The 12,674-nt window shown below is 42.0% G+C and overlaps 1 long non-coding RNA gene across 1 annotated transcript; it reads left to right on the top strand.

The window, feature by feature from the left end:
* Nucleotides 1–7,588: 7,588 nt before the first annotated feature.
* On the top strand, nt 7,589–11,627 carry LOC129160010 (uncharacterized). The gene is made up of 2 exons (XR_011516311.1): nt 7,589–7,660; nt 10,688–11,627. It is a non-coding gene; the product is annotated as an uncharacterized lncRNA (long non-coding RNA).
* The last annotated feature ends 1,047 nt before the right edge of the window (nt 11,628–12,674 follow it).

Raw genomic sequence — 12,674 nt, 5'->3', positions numbered from 1 at the left:
CCAAAAAATCCATCAATCAATCCATCAATTTCAAGCGAGATAAACGAGCAAATGAGCAAACGAAGACAAGAGGCTGGGGCTACCTAAACAGGTGCAATCATCCGGCGTAGTGTGGTTCTCCATCCTCCCTTTATACCCGACCTCCTGATTGGAGATTCGGCACACCTGCTGCTCCCTCCGCTCCTCACCTGTGGAAAATTGCCTCAGAGATGGTTAGCGAGGGAGGAGCACTCACCTTGGCTAAGGAACATGACACTTGAGAACTGAACTTAAGATGGCGTTGGAACTGTTTTATTAATCTGGATGTTTTTGATTCTGGACAAATCAAAGCCGACAGATTTATAAACACCACAGAGACTCTGCCACGCTTCAGACTAGGAAGGTTCTGATTGGATCAGTACAGCAATGTGTCATGTGATTGTTTTCCTTACGTGTGTCAGTGTGTCTAGTGAACTAGAATAAGTAATCTTAGGTGTGATGTTGCTGTGTTGTATTTCTAATTCCATGCTGTAGTTCTTTTTTTAAAACACAGAACAGTTTTGTTACCTGTTTTCCCGCTACGTTTCGTTTGCGGCTGCAAACTTTCTCAGGCTGACGCTGATGGTGGCGTCACTTCCTTCTCCGTTTATCCGCGGGCAGCACAGGACGTTGTCGCCCTCTGCTGCCCGCTCTTCCCTCTCCGACGATGCAGTCCCATGCGCGGTCCAACGTGTAAACTCCATCGTCCCTGTTCATGGTCCCACATCCACGTCTCCTTATCTCGATTGCTTCTTTTACCCATCTTTTGTATTTTTGTTGTTCGGTTTTTATGATCTTTGTGTTGTCCCAGTCCATTATATGGTTTTCTCTTATGCAGTGATCTGTTACGGCTGACTCCTTTATTGTACTTTCTGCTTCTTCTTTTGCTGCTCTTGTGTGTTTTCGACTTGCCTCTTTCTCGCACTCCTTTCTATGTTCTATTGTTCTTGTCTTGAGTTGGCCTCCGGTTTCTCCTATGTATGTTTTATTGCAGAGTTTGCATGGGATTTTGTAAATGACTCCACATTTAAGTCCAGCTGATATTTTGTCTTTTGGGTGCACTAGTCTGTTTTTAACAGTTGTGTATGGTTTTGCTGGTGTGTTTATGTTGTGTGTTTTCATTGTTGCTCTTACTTTTTCTGTTATGCCTTTGATGTATGGTAGGGTTATCACTGGTTTTGGTTCTTGTCTTTCTGGGTTTCTGGTTCTTTGCTTAGGTTGCTCTTTTCTTTCTGTTGTTGTTTGTTGTTTTCCTTTGTTTATTGCCCATGACACTCTCTTCTGGCACTCACAGAGCACAGTCGCTTCTGCTTTGCTCCCTTATCTTTTTCCCAAGGCTCTTTTTGTCCCATCTGCCTACAGAGCGCTTCTCTGCATTTCCTCTGGAAATCACTATTTTTCAGAAATGGATTTAATTAATTGGTCATTCAACACAATTGATACGATTTTTTTTCTACTATGAGAACGGAGGAGGGGGCTCGCGCTTGCCCTCACGGGACACATGCAGCGGGATATATGCTCGATTCCTGGAAGAAGTGGAATGTCATCTGTCTCTCTCAGCTGTCCATTGAGGACGTCGAAGATGTGTGGATATTTGGCCTGATGATCACTGGATTTCTTCTGATTGGAGTGGGAGGATATCTGGTTTTCCAAAAAATTGGGATGACGGGAGCGATTGGAGGGCGACCCGCCACCATGGACGGCACCGTCCGGGCGGAGACCTCACAGACTGGGACGTTACTCGAGGTGAATTGCAAGCTGGACAATGTCTTAGCTGCGTTACCGGTGTTAGTGCGCAAAACGGATGTCATCTCGGAGAGGGTCACCGGACGGTGTGGAGATGTTTAATCACCGAATTGGCTTTACTGGAGGACTTGAATGATCAATACAGATTTTAAGGCAGAGAGGAAAATTATCTCTGCCTGACCCAAACAAAGTTTTGTTATCCAATCTGACGCCATAAGCAGCCTTGGAGTTGCGTGCAAAAAACCCTACGATGGAAGGAATGCAGACAATTGCTGTGAAAACCCTACCTACCCCCCGCCTTCAGATTGTGGTCTCTGCATCGAGGTCATCAAGATGGAGGCACTCACTGTGCTCTGTGCTTTCCCATGACCTCCCACCCACCTGTGGATTCAGTTGGCCGAGCGCCACACAGGCTGCTCCCGCTAGGGAAACCAGGGTCATCCCCCCCACCCACCCACCTACCGGGTCTCATGTTGTGAACTGTGACGTTCGTGCTTATATGTTGAGGTGTTTTTTTGCATAGTAGAGCTACACCCTGCCGGTGTAACTCTGTTAATGCCTTTTTCTCCCTCCCCGAACTCTCCTCATGTAATCCCCTCTTCATCTATTGAAATGAGCGCCGTTATGGCTGCTCTCGTGGTCTGCCTGTATCTGTCCTGTCTATATGTGTGTGTGTAATCTTGGTCAGGCTGTTCTGTGGAGTCAAGTTCCTATGCTCTGGTTCGCTGGAGCACTGGCAATAAAATTCTCTCTGATTCTCTGATTCTGATTCTCTGATGTCGGGTATCCGCAGGTCTTTAAATCATGTTGTATGTGTTTGTCCTCTTGTTTACGGTCTCTTTCTTCTGTTATTAATACAAAAGATGGATAAAAGAAGCACTCGAGATAAGGAGACGTGGATGTGGGACCATGAACAGGGACGATGGAGTTTACACATTGGACCGCGCATGAGACTGCATCATCAGAGAGGGAAGAGCGGGCAGCAGAGGGCGACAACATCCTGTGCTGCCCGTGGATAAACAGAGAAGGAAGTGACGCCACCATCAGCGTTAGCCTGAGGAAGTTTGCGGCTGCAAACGAAACGTAGCGGGAAAACAGGTAACAAAACTGTTCTGTGTTTTAAAAAATGAACTACAGCATGGAATTAGATTAAGTCATATTACTTATTAAAACATATTAATCATAATATTGTGATTTCACAGATCGGTCACATTGTATTATTGACTAACAGTTGTTTTGATTAGCTTTATTGAAAATAGAGTTCTTTGATTTAATAAAAGAAAAGAGTCGCTTCATCTTCTGTCTTCATTGCTGGAAAGTAAACAGTTTAGAAGCGAATGCATGACCTTGAGGCTGTTTCTTCCACTCTGGCGCTGTGTCAAAGGGAACTGTGGATAAAGGTTAAATACCTTGGAGGAATACCTCCTTCATCACGTTACACCTCTTTGACTAAAATATTACCTGAAAAGGCAGTTCTTTTGTAATTTCTTAACTAAATAATCCTGCAGGGCATTGTGGTGTAAAGCTTTAGCGAAATAAAAATAAAAATAACTAAATAAATTACATAATAACTTAATCAAATGTTATACACAAACAAGCAATAAACAAAACACACACACATCCAGTGGTATTTGTAGACTTTTTAATTAATTCTGGTCCATTTGAACCTTTGAATCGGAACCAAAGCAGTTACGTACCAACTGAAGCTTCAGAAGACACTGATCATGAGATTTTGCTCAAACGAATCAAGCTTCGACACAGTGCTTCTGAAGCACTGTTGTGTTTTGCTTTTGATGCATCTGCTGAAACTTCGGCTTCAAACGGACCATCACTACTTTAAATGTTAACATTTTAGTCTTGTTTTCGTTTTGGCGTTATTTTAACAATGCTTACCATCTGTTTGCACGCTTGTTTTTAAACCATTTATGACAGTTAAACACTTTTAATTCCATTGTTCCAAGTTTAGACGTTTCCCCTCCTTCACACTTTTACATATTCTGTCGGGGTCGGAACACTCAACCTGAGGGTTGCTAGCCACTAAAACCACAGAATTTCTAGCTTTTATTTATTTTTTATCTTTTCAACCCTTTATATGTTTCGAGTCTCCATTTTTACCCTTATCCTGCTTCCACGTACTTTCATCACCATTTTCTCTCCAACCATAATCCTCTGGACTTCATGTGAAGTCCACATCTCCTCCAGCCTGCCAGACCGCCCCACTCTCAACTGCTCTCTCCTGGACCTCCTCTCGAGCCTGGCCACTATTTTTTTAACCATCTCCACTAACACATCTTTTACAGATCCCAGCTCAGGACTGATCACCACTATCGCCGCCTTACCTTTACAGTGCTTCATATGTTCCTGTTTCTCTAAAATAAATCTTATTAAACTTTTACCTTGTCTGTGATTGATTCTGCATGTCTTGGGTCAGGAAACTACCACAAAACATGACACTATTACAGTAATATAGACCCTGATTATAATTGCTAAAGCAATATGATAAAAGAATGCGATAATTACATAAATGAACAATTTCATTGGAAGATGAAGGCAGAAAATAGAATAGCAGTAGGCCCTATTCACATAAATAGTAGGAGTTTTTATGCAAACTTTCAAATAGTTAAAGAATACTCTAGACAGTTTAAATGGCCATTAAGTGTGATAGCAATGTTTGGATTACCCCTGGGGGGGGGGGGGGGGGGTATTTTAAATGATAAATTCTTAATGTGCAGAAGAGTAGAAATGATGTAAGGTACTATCAGGTGTGCAGTGATAGAATGCATAACAGTTGAAATCAGTAAGGACATTGTGTATACATAACGCCAGGGATCTCTTATCCGCCGCATGTTTCCTAAATCCAGATTGTTGTGATTATTAGTCAACGAATAATTTGTAAGCTTTTACTTACTTTTTGGATTCTTCAATAAAATTCGTAAATATGGAAATATTTACCGATTTTATTACGTAATTAGGATATCCGGAGATATCCTCGGGGCACCACCCCTTTAACAGGGGAACAATGAATCCACACCTCTTATCACTCTTGTCTAAATGTTCCGTGAATCTTTAACGAGCTGCAGTTAATTTATATCAACACAAACAAATCACCTGAGACAAAATCTTAATTGGCAATGACCTTTATTAACTAATATATTCACTTCAGCTCCTTCTAAAGTGTTTAGCCAATCAACGTCAACCAACTTATTTTATCAAACAAATAAGTAATTATGAAATAATAATGATAATGTGAAATACTAATCTGATAGGTGGGGTAACAAAATGGAGGTAGTTGAAACAAAATGGCTGACTCCCTTTTGTCTGGCTGATGGGATCAGACCACTTGTGGAATGTGTGTGTGTGTGTGTGTGTGTGTGTGTGTGTGTGTGTGTGTGTGTGTGTGTGTGTGTGTGTGTGTGTGTGTGTGTGTGTGTGTGTGTGTGAGGTAACTTTTCACCACCACCCTGAAAACCAGAGTGTGTGCAGTGTTCACAGTAAAATTTTACCAAACACTTTAAAATCACAGTGAAACGTAACCAAAACACTTTGAATTGTTTTTCAGTTCAAAGAAAACAACAAATCTATCAAATTGAATATCTAAAAAGCCTGTCCAACCGAGCCCAGCTTAAACAAACACAGATATCACAATAATAAAACAAACAGACCTTACTTGTAGTTCTGATGGCGGTTTTTGGTTCGAAAGAGAAAAACCCGATGTTACTTTGAAGCAGATCACGCGGTTGACTGCTTGTTCTGAACTTATTAGAGAGAATCGGAAGAAAGAGAAAGGGAGAGGAAATAACTCTTGACTCATCGAACCCGAAGCATCCCTCGGAGTTCAAACGAACCAGATGACGGTTCCGTTGCTTTTAAGCGGCTCTCCTCCACACGCGTCCGGAGCCACAGCAGTGAGCGATCTCTTCAAACACCAGCTGAAGCTGGACACAAAGAGAACTTAAGTTTCATTCTGCCTCATCTTATAGGTTTTCAGCGGACGGACCGTGGGTCCGGGGTTCGATGTGGTGACGTCATCACGCTGCTTCTGGGTGCAAAGAATCATAGGACATGAAGTCTCTTTTGGCGCTTTCTTTTATTCTCTTTTTATCTGCTTTTCAATGAGTGCAGATGACAGTTTTTGGAGAAATTACTGCGTAGCAATTTCCTCATGAGGGTAGACCCTCAACACAGATTTTCACCGTTCATACGAACATTCTAAATTTCGTTCATAGGAACGAATTTAGGAATATTTCTATGAATGTTTGATGAATGAAGTCCTAGGTTCCAAGATCAAAATCTTTAACAATAGTATGGAGGAGTTATTTATCAATCTAAGTAAAAAAGGTACATATATTTGGAGGGACTTCAAAGGTGTTATTTTCTGGTGCTGACTAGAATTGCACAATGAATCCTGAGTTGGACCAATCTAATCACAGACCTGCAAACCATACTGAGAAGGTCAATGTTATGTCAGCTATTATGAATAAAATAAAATGGATTAAACTAATCCTTTTTTCCCACCCTATGCACCTGTCATGACCAGAGTCCCCTGCATAGGTTTAATGACCACAACGACCTGTTTAACGATCACTCTCGGGATACACCGCAGCGTTTGAAGCTGATGGCAGCTCGTTAACAAACATCCACAAACAATTAAGACATATTTTCGCCTAATTTATTTACTGACAACGCAAAAAATTATCTGGTACGTATAACTCACTCAATCTGGAGGTAAGTGAAGAAAATTTAGAAAGTTTACTAAATAATATTGACGAAGTTTTTGAGTTATTTGTTATGGGTCCGAAGAAATCAGCAGCTGAGCCTGAAACACCTAGGACCAAGAGGAGCTGTCCTCAGGACTCGCCTGAGACCTCATCTCCCCGTAAGGACATATTAGAATTATTAGATTCTAAAGATAAACAGCTTCTGGGATTTGAGGGGCGACTTCATCTGCTTGAGGTTCTACACCAGGAGTTTCAGAACCTCCGTCAGTCTCTGGAGTTCAACCAGGAGCAGGTGGAGCGGCTCGCCGCTGAGAATGCGTCTCTGCGGGAGTCCGTTTCTTCCCTGGAAGAGGGAATGACGCAGATCACCCTGGACAACAAGATTCTGAAGGAGACAGTTTTGGACCTTCAGGCCCGTAGCATGAGGGATAATTTGGTGTTCGCAGGCCTGCCGGAGCAGGCGGGAGTGGCGGAGAACTGCAAGCAAACAATAAAAAACTTTCTCCAGACCCAAATGAAGATACCTGAAGAAACGGTAAAAAACATCACCTTTCACCGGGTACACCGCCTTGGAGCTAAAAGAGTCGACAGCAGAAGCTCTCGTCCCATCGTGGCTAAATTTGAACATTTTAAGCAGAGGGATCTTGTTAAAAGCAAGCCCCCACAATGCCGCTCTAAAAATGGTCCCATCCCGGAAGTAAGAACAATTGCAGTTCCACCCTCATCCGCTGGGGGCTGGTGTCAGAAGCGAGCAAATCCTCATTGACTCCCATGTTAAAAATGCCGATTTCACAGCAGAAATAAACATGTTTACAGCCTGGTACCAAAACATGTTTTTTGTCTAAATTATCTAGTTTATACTCATGACAACTCTGAGGGGGGTGAATTTTTTTTCTCACTCTTCTGTTTAAGTGTATTGAAAGCCTAAAATTCTGTATAATTAATGAGCATCCGACACACGTGACAGCCGCCTCAGACCCACGTGACCACAGAGCTAGCTCCGTGGAAAGGACTCAGTACAGCCTCGGTCTGGCTTGGAAACTGTTTCGGCATTTTGAGTCTCTGTGTTTGTGTATTCTGTTTTGGATATTATTGGTGCAATTGTTGGACAAAATGACTTGCTGTGGTATTAATTGCACTAATAGAGCGTCCAAGGAGTCTCCACTTCATTTTTTTCGGTAAGTTAAAATCTATATTCGTATTTTATGTCACTGCCACCTTTAAACTAGCTGAGTTTACCGAAGTAGCTAGCTAACTATCAGTTTAACATGTAGCATGTACTGTTTAACCATGAAATTTAAATGTAAAATATGGTAAAATAATTAATAGGGCATATTTAGATGGGTAATAGGGTAAAACCCAGTGCATTTAAGATAAAAATGGGTTGAAATATGACGGAGCGCTAAGAGGGAGACTTCTGTGTCCATTCTTCCATCCGGTAATCCCCAGCGGTCAGGCCGGACAGCCTGACCGATCCAGCGCCTACTTGCTGTGCCTATCTGCTGCGCGGTCTGACCGCTCGTGGAGTTTTTCGTGTCTGACTTTAACTGCATCTAATACTGTATTACAGCGTGAGCGCAACAGCGACAACTTAATATCGATGTGTAAGCAGCCTGAGTGGTAGGGTGTTTTCATCTGAACCCTTAAAACCTCCAGCAGGCTACGCTGCACTATTGACGTGTTAGCGCGCGGCGCTAACAACTTAGCAACGTGACTTGTCTCTGAGAAAGCATAAAAACACGGACGCTTCTTCTGAAGCGGGAAAATAACACTTCTTCTTAAGCAGAGCAGGATGTCGCCTCGGCTCATTCACGGCCGAGCTGGACTGAGCTCAATAACATTGACCAAGAACAGCCACTGGGCCGTTGTAGCTGCCACTGGGCCTACTGAAAGAACATCACTAGCTAGTTTCATCCTATGGTTTCATCACACTCATAAAGTTTTCTTTAGCTGGGGACCCCTGTATTTTACCGCTCCCTTCTGTAGTCTTTCCCTATTAAAATTTAAAATGATTCTGTTAATTCCGTGTATCAATAGAAAAAATGTCTGCTTCTGCCAGCTGCAGTAAATGTAGACTCCATATTATAATTAAGAGGTGCATTCATCTGTGTATCTCCGTTGATCCGCATTAGTGATATTTTCAGCACCAGAACAGTGAAGCTACAGATTCCTGAGTTTGTTATTAATTTTATTTATTCGGTGTATCTTTCCTGTTCTATTTCTCTCTGAAATGAGATCAAATCAGTGCTTCTATGGGTTGTCTCCTCTCTGCAGTAGAAATTTTTACTTTATTTAAAGACGTGTCATATTTTCTCCCCAAGCCTGAGCTGACCGCAGAAATACTGCAGCTCGGTGTTTTGGAAGATAGTGCTTGATGTTAGAAGTCTGTATGCCATCAGATAAACTCTTTTTTTGGGGGGGGTGAGGCTTGTATTGCAGTACGCTCGAGTCAGTAATTTCCGGTAAGTATTTTAAAGCCATATACTTAATTAGTTCTTTGTATGAAGTTTTCCTCTAGGTGATCCAGAGAGGCTTGACCTTTGGGTGAGCAACCAGAAAAGAGAGTGCTGGACTCCCAATTCATTCTCCCGCTTGTGCAGTGAACACTTTGAGAGTCATCACTTCACCACGGACGCCAGGGTACAAACACATTACTTCATATTTTGGTTGAGATTTAAAAAATTGAAGCATTAGCTGTATAACATACCGACGTTACATTGCTGTGTAACTAGAAGAAAATCTTCCCCACCCTTGAATTGTCTGTGACTAGGGCTGTTTAGATGGGAAATAATCATGTTATTAATTTCCATCTAATTCTATGGTTAATTTCTCAGAGAAACAAATTAATTTTTGGACAGTCTTTAATGTGTAACTTTATGTATTTGGATGAATGACAAATATTCATGTTAAACTAAAACGTTAGGCATTTAGGGGGAAAAAAACAAAATAATAAACATTATACAGATGTCAAATAAATGAAACTGTAATTAAACTATATATTTTCAAAGTCTCGATTCTGGATAAAATCCAACAACATATGCTTTATAAATAACAAACACTACACATGCCTTTTACACACACACACACACACATGCAAGCACATTCACTCACACACACAGTGCTCTGGTGTACCAGTGTGTTCTTCAGAAGCTGACCTTGTCTGATGTGTGTGTATGTGAATCTCTTTTTTTTTTAATTAAGTAATTATGTTTTTTTATTTTGGGGGAGAGTTTGCCTGAAGGACACAGCCGTACCTACAATCTTCTCGTCCTTTAAGGTCAAAAAACCTGTTCCAAGAAGGGAAGAACAGGTAAGTAGGAATGACAAGGTAAGTTTTGAACGTCATCAGCTTATCTGAAAGTAAGATTTAAAAGACCCTATCATCTTTGGTGATCTCACGCCTACACAACATCCTTTGTTCTAATGGTGAAATTAATTTAAGCTGATTTTTTACCTGCTGACCTCTATAACTTTATTCCTGTTCCTAATTACAAAGAAACACCTGTGCAGAGGAGGTGTTTTGAAGGTGACAGTTTCTGCTTATCAAGCAACAATTGACAGCTACAATAAAGCCTGATTCATGCTTCTCTGTCAGCTCCAACAGGGAGAGACACGCACGCACGGACGGGGACGTTTAGCTCTCATACTTCTCCATCTCCTGGTGAGTGTTGCAAAGCAATTCCCGGACCGGACAGCAGAGGGCGGAGAGCTGTTCTGTGGTATCCTGTCATGTATCGGTCCAAAATAGTGTGATGATATTGTGTTTTTTGTACATAACAGACTTTTTAACAGACAAATTTGTCGCATTCTCCTACACCTCTTCACGGGCTCGCCACAGTAAATATTCTATTTGGCGAGAGATAAACTTTATTGTATTTATCCTAGTGAATCTATAATTAAACGGGTAAACTAGTAGCACCACATCCAACATCAAAGAAAGTAAAATGTTATTATCAGGAGAGGGAGAATGTTTAAGTGGTTAGCAGCAGTGTGCTAGCCGATGGCCCCCTCCATGAGGTCACCACAGCTCAGCAGAACATCATTGTAGCTTCTTCTGGGGAGAAAAACACTTAGAGAAATAATAAAGTTAACAGCTGAAATAGCAGGAAATAATACAGTTAAAGAGCAGACTGTAGAAGAAAGAAACCCCTGGGTTAAACTGGTCTGTCTACTGCATAATGCTAAACTCTAACATGTGTCCTCAGGGAAGGACCTGATTGGTGTCCAGAACCTGCTGAAGAAGCACCAGGCTCTGCAGGCTGAGATCACAGTTCATGAACCTCGCATCAAGGCTGTCACCCAGAAAGCAGAGACCATGGTGGAGGAGGGTAGAGCAGGTCTGGTCCTGACATGTTTCTGAGGTGTCTGCAGGTTCTGGCTCACTTTTTTTGGGTCCAGGTCACTTCGCTGGTGAGGAAGTGAAGACTAAACTGTGGGAGCTTCATGGACGTTGGGACACGCTGAAGGCCAAGGCGTCCCAGAGGAGGCAGGATCTGGAGTACTCTCTGCAGGCTGAAAATATATGTAACTCTCATATAAGCTCTTTTATTATTCATTCTTACATGCTACTCTTTTTATGGGATCATGTTATACTGTCCTGCACAAGCTCTTAAAACAGCTGCAGGAACTCCAAAAGGGAGATGTTTCTGCTCATCTTCTAATTACAAGTTCTTGTGACATGTTAGATCCTGCCTAACAAGGCAATATATATATATATATTTACTTTAAAAGCTCATTTTATTATTCTATGCTATGGAAACTCGCTCAGATACTCACGGCCTCCACACAAAGATTAATAGCGGTGTATCTTTTCCTGCACCAGAGAAAGGAGTGTGCACATTCCATCTACACTCAGTGCCTCTCCGCACCGTGAATGTATCTTCTCCTGTCATGAATGTATCACGATGTTCCTGGTACTTTCAAGGATAAATGTTCTAGACTGTCCGCTAACAAGGCTGTTATTTTCACCTGTCATAATCATTGACGTATGTACATGGCAAACTGCGTATGTAACATTCCTGTAATCTTCAATAAAAATCAGCCGTTTTCAGCGGAGCGGCGAGAGTCTGTCCGAAGCATCTGGCAAGAGCAGGTCGCGGGACTTGCTGCAGAGACTCTCCCCCTCATGAGCGGTGAAACAGTGAATGGACTTCTGATCATTTGTCTCCTCGTTCTGTCAACTTAAAAGGTGTTTAACTCCATCTACTCCGTACCCGTGCTTGGTCTAACGGAAGAGAGACCAACAAATTTGGCGTCACGAACAGGATTTTTTCTTTTGAAGAAAAAGGAGTTTTTTGGAGGACGATTCGACCCACTGACCCAGCGAACAGATCTTGGCACAAAAACACCGCGGTGAAAAACTAAGGTAAGCAGGCCTTATTTCCTAAAATCTGCTCATTGGATTTATCCAAAGCATTTGTGTCCAGAATCACAGTAGCTGAGGTCCTAAAATAATAGTTGGAGAAGAAAGTGGAGACAAGTGCAGGAGAATAAGAGATTTTTTTTGTAATGGTTTAATGGTGAAATGAAATGAGGATTTTTTGTAATGGTTTAATGAGTAAATGAGAAAAGGAAATAGTACAGATGAAGGGATGGTGACCCAGGGCTGAGGAGCCCTAAAGTTCCATTTCCAGGTCGTGGCTGACCACACTATTTGCTGACGAGCGGATAGAATATATAACGAGGTTATATAAAGCTTGGCTGGATCCATAGGTGTGGGAACCCTAAAAGTCCACAGGTCAAGGACCTGGTTTTTTGTGTTAAGGGAAGGGGAGGCTAAAGAGAGCTCCCTGGATTTTAAGGTCAAGGACCTGGTTTTTTGTGTTAAGGGAAGGGGAGGCTAAAGAGAGCTCCCTGGATTTTAAGGTCAAGGACCTGGTTTTTGTGTTAAGGGAAGGGGAGGCTAAAGAGAGCTCCCTGGATTTTAAGGTCGAGGACCTTTTGCATGAAATGAGAAAAATGTTCTGAGGTAACTGTTTTTGCATAAGATGATAAATGTTTTGACTGCTTCTGTGTGAAGAGAGCAGTGCTTTTGGCTATTTCTGCGTGCTTTGGCTGTGTCTGCGTAAATGAGCAATGTTTTTTGGCTGTTTCTGCATGAAATGAGCAATGTGGTTATGAAACTGTATTTTTGACACAAAACACACACTATAGTTAGAAAACACGCTGTATGAATGTCAAGTCTCAATCAGC

This window comes from Nothobranchius furzeri, chromosome 14 (assembly GCF_043380555.1).
Source record: "Nothobranchius furzeri strain GRZ-AD chromosome 14, NfurGRZ-RIMD1, whole genome shotgun sequence".
Lineage (NCBI taxonomy): Eukaryota > Metazoa > Chordata > Actinopteri > Cyprinodontiformes > Nothobranchiidae > Nothobranchius > Nothobranchius furzeri.
Note: the sequence above shows the minus strand (reverse complement) of the source record. Positions and strands in the feature narration are given on the sequence as shown.